The sequence below is a fragment of the Malurus melanocephalus genome, unplaced genomic scaffold (genome assembly GCF_030028575.1).
Source record: "Malurus melanocephalus ecotype Western Australia unplaced genomic scaffold, MMel_1.1 scaffold_20, whole genome shotgun sequence".
NCBI lineage: Eukaryota > Metazoa > Chordata > Aves > Passeriformes > Maluridae > Malurus > Malurus melanocephalus.
In genome coordinates, this window is record NW_026623252.1 from 3,976,416 (window position 1) to 3,980,835 (window position 4,420).

Sequence of the window (4,420 nt, forward strand, 5' to 3'; positions counted from 1 at the left end):
AGAGGTCGAGCACCTGCGCCATGCCCTGCCGTACCTGCAGAGCCCACAGGAGACCCTGCGAGAGGCGGCCGTCAGGTTCATTGGTGAGCCACGAGCTCGCGGGCCGCTGCTGCCCGACTCTCGCAGCCGTGCCCTTGGGCGTCAGGGTGCGGCGAGGGCCCAGGATGAGTCCTGCCGGGGCATGAGGGCGTGTGGCCACAGGGATGGCAGTGCCACTCCGGGGGAGCTGTGCCGCTCGGGCCGTGACTCACTCTGTGTTCCCAGGGATCGTCGGGCGGAGATTGAGGGGGCAGCAGGAAGAGCTGCAGCTTCTGTGCAAGGGTGAGTGAGAGCAGCGGGCTGTGAGCGGGGGCTGGCAGAGGGAGCTTCCATCCCTGCCGCGGGTGAGGAGGGCTCTGCTCCCTGTGCGGACGAGGGGGGCATGGTCAGAGCACACAGAGATTTCAGGGACACGTGGGGGATTCCTGGCCAGCACCTTCCGACTCATGCCATCATTTCCTGCTTCTCCCTGACCATGGGAAGATGTGGCTAGGGATGGCCCTGGCAGGGTGGCCCCCTTTTGTCCCCACAGATCGAAGATATGACCGTGGCTCTCTTCCTCTCTCTTCCAGCCCTTGAACGCACAACAGCTGACGACAGCAATGCAGTTTCAAACCTTGCCCTTCAAACATTATATGTACTCAGGGCAGTGGAAAGAACTCCGTACTCTGTCTTCCACAATCTGCAAGATCAACTCCACAGGGCATGGAAKGCATGGCCTCGTCTGTGGAGCTGTGCCTGTCTGAGCTGCTGGAGCTCTGCAGAGAGCTGAAGTGTTAGGCTCGATCTGCTGGGGCCACCTGAGCCAAGATTCTTCTTCTTTTTCCTTCTTTCTTTGTTAAGTAAATAAATCATGTATTCTAAAACACAGACTGCCAGGAGCTTTCTTTTGGTGTCCAGCGTTCGCAGGGCACAGGGGAAGAGGGGAAAACGGGTGCTCGTGCTCAGCAAGTTGCCCAGGCCTGCAGTGTGGAATGGGAAGGTGGCCAGAACCCCCTTGACCTTTGGTGCTTGTGCTGAAGCCTTAACACTTCTGACAGAGCGAGTGGGCACAGGCCAGAGCTGAGGGGATCCCTGCGAGACTGGTGCCTGGAGATGGCCACAACCCCTCTCACAGCCAGGAATCACCATCTGAGTCCTGCCCCGGTGTTACTGGCTGGATTGCTGAGGGCTCCCAGGTGCCTCTTGATGTGGCTTCTCTGGAGCTCTGTCGGGGCTGTGCCGCTGCCTGGTAGGGTGACCGGGCTGGGGGAGATCCGGAGGGGATGGGGCGGTGGGAGGCCGTGCAGGGATGAGGTGCTGCGGAGGCGCAGATGGGACAAGGCAGTGAGAAGGCACGAGGGGGATGTGTGAGGGGCTGGGTGGCAGGAGGCTCCAAGGGGACAGGAGGCCCCTGAGGGGATGGGCTGCTGGGAAGCCCTGAGGAATTGGGTGTCAGAGGCCWGAAGCAGCCCCCAGGCAGCCACCTTGTTCTTGCAACCCGGCAGCTTCGGTGTTTGCCCAAGGCATCTTCCTGAGCAGGCTGTTGGAGGGAACACCCAAAATCAGGCATTTGTCACTTGCGCCAGCCTTTCAGAGTGGTGAGCCCAGGAGTTGTGGGGCTGGGCATGTGCGCTCCTTGTCCTTGGGACTGGGACCCCATCCCCTCAGCCTTAGGCTGTGCACTCAACTGCCTCGGCAGGCTCAGACGCACAGCCCCAGGCTCTCTGTGAACACAAGCTGCCCGCTGCCTTTTCATCTGCCTGCGGYCACAGTAGCAAAATCCGGCTGTTCCCAGCTGGAGACCAGAGCCTTGTTCCCACAGGATGCTCTCGGGATACCCTTCCAGGGCTCTGGGCTGTGCACACACCACTTTCCACACCCACTCTGAACAGTCTTTGAACACAGAGCACACCAGGCTGGCTGTGGGATCAGCAGACACCAAACACAGGCACAGCAAGAAGCAGSAGTGGCTGCTTTGCAGCCTTGCCCAAGAGAGACTGGAAGGGTCCCCTCCCTCTGGTCTCACTTTGTTGGCTTTCTGACTGGGTCTGAGGCAGAGGCTGCAATTCCTCACTTGTGGGGACCAGAACCGCAGCCAGGATCCGGCACTGCCTGGACAGCGCTCCGTACGCTGGCACGGTCGCGTGTCCGAGTCTGGGCCACTGCGCTGCTGCTTCATTTGCTCTTGGGCACATCCACAGCTCCCTGTTAARCTSCATGGTTGCTGCTTCTGCCCTCTTGCTGTCCCTGTGCAGGGATGGAGCATTGCTGTGCTTTCAGGAAGCTACTCTTGAAAACTTGCAGCATTCCAAGCTCCTTGSYCCTCYGYRGATACTACCCATGGAATCCCTCACAGACGCCTTCAGAGCCCACTCAAGTTGGCTCTTCTAAAATCCAGGGCCTTCAGTGTGCTCAGCAAGACCTTTAAGTGCACAGTGTTGTGGAACTGAACCTTCAGGACAGGGACCTTTCCAGCTTGATCTGCAATTGTTCCTCGGTGTCTCTGCACAAAACACAGCAGAAGAGAACAACAGGAGAGGTCTGCGTGTCCCAGGACTCAGGTTTTGTGTCACTTCAGCTCCACTGAGATGCAGGTAAGGGGGAGAAATCAAATGGTTTATTAATGGAGGGGGAAGCGAAGGGATGACATGGGGGTCAAAAAAAAGGGGATGGGTAGGGTCTGAGGAATGGAGGGAGGGAGCTGTCAACAGGAAGGGAGAAGGCAGGAGCTACTGGAGCATCCCACAGGCTCAGGTGTTCCCAGCATCAGCACGGCCTGGAGTTCCTGTAGCATTGAACAGTGGAGTCTTCTCTGTCTCCAGGTAGTCTTCTTGGGACACTGGTTCTCTGAATCCAGGAGATGAYGTGAGTTCTGCAGATCTTTGGTTAAAAATTGCTCGAGTTTCCAGGTTAGTGGAGGATGGGCTGTCATCTTGGTTCAATGCTTCAAGGGCTGGAACAGAGAAGAGCTACCACGGGTCAGCACCCAGAACTGTGAGGACACCACAATTGTTCTGCCATGGTCATCTGATCCAGCTCTTCACATGGCCAGGACAGAAGGAGCTGGTGGGGTCAGCTGGAAGGTGGCAGTCACGTATCCCCCATGTGTCCCTGAAATCTCTGTGTGCTCTGCCCCCGCCTCCGCTCATCCRCACAGGGAGCAGAGCCTTTCACAGCCGGGGCAGGGATGGCAGCTCCCCCCACAAGCCCACGCTGACATCCCACTGCTCTCACTCACCCTCATTGAGGACCTGGAGCTCTCYKGRCTGACCCTTCAGGTACCGACCGGCCAACCCTGGGAACACAGAGCGAGTCACGGCCCCAGCGGCACAGCTCCCCCGGAGTGGCGCTGCCAGCCCTGTGGCCACACGCCTTGTGGCAGTAGTGGTCCCGAGGGCGGGTGGGGCTCCTGAGCCGCGGGCCCGGATGCCGCTGCCGGCTCACCGATAAAACTGATGGCCGCCTCTCGCACGGGCTCCTGCGGGTTCTCCACGTACGGCAGTGCCTGGCTCAGGTACCCGGCCGTTCGGCTCCGGTCCTCTGCCAGCTGGAGAGAGAGAGAGCAGGAGGGAAGGGTCGGCGCGGGCTCTGCCCCTCAGCCGGGCTCTGCCCCTCAGCCGGGCTCTGCCCGCGCCCGGCCCTGGTCTCCCCTGCCCGCACAACCCTGAGGCGCGGCCGGCAGCCGCTGGCACCGGGCTTTGGCGGGGGCAGAGGGCCGGCTGCTGCCCGGGGAGCCGCGGTGCCCCTGATTGCAGCGCTGGGCAGGGACACAGCTGCCAGCCCCAGGCACTGAGCGCCGCGGCCAGGGGGCTTCTCCGGGCTCAGACTGGGGCTTCCAGGCCATCCTTACCAGGCGCTTGCTGAACTTCAGGAGCTTCTCCTTCTTCAGCACCTGCTTCAGATCCCTCCTCTTCAGGAACCTGGCCGCACAAAGCAGCGTTTCCCGAGCAGCCTGGAGAGCAGCAGAGACCCAGAGATAGCACTGCAGCCCAGGGCACAGGACCTGCGTTTCCATGCCAAGGCCCTGAGGAGGCTGAAGCCCGTGAGGCGCCAGGGCAGGAGGCAGCAGCAGCTCACAAGTCCTGACCTGTGCCACACGCCGCTTCTCACTGTGGCTATGCAAAAACAGTGGGAGCAGGCTGTGGCCCACAATTCTCTCCAAGGGCTTTTTTCCTTCTTCCTGTACCGACTCCATCTCCTTTTGAAAAAGTTGAATGGAGAGCTGCTGCACATAGCTGTTGTCCTGGAGGAAAGGAAAAGACTCGGCACCAACTTCTCCAGGCCCACGTGGGCAAAGGCCCAAAAATCCACAGGGCACAAAGTTTCCAGGCAGCAGCTTGTGCCTGTAGCCGAGGGCACAGAGCCTTACATGGTCAAACAGTGGCAGAAGTGCCTTAGC

The 4,420-nt window shown here is 60.1% G+C and overlaps 1 long non-coding RNA gene across 1 annotated transcript; it reads left to right on the plus strand.

The window, feature by feature from the left end:
* Positions 1–6: 6 nt before the first annotated feature.
* LOC130588858 (uncharacterized) lies at positions 7–886 on the plus strand. Its single transcript, XR_008967034.1, has 3 exons — positions 7–83; positions 265–321; positions 612–886. It is a non-coding gene; the product is annotated as an uncharacterized LOC130588858 (long non-coding RNA).
* The last annotated feature ends 3,534 nt before the right edge of the window (positions 887–4,420 follow it).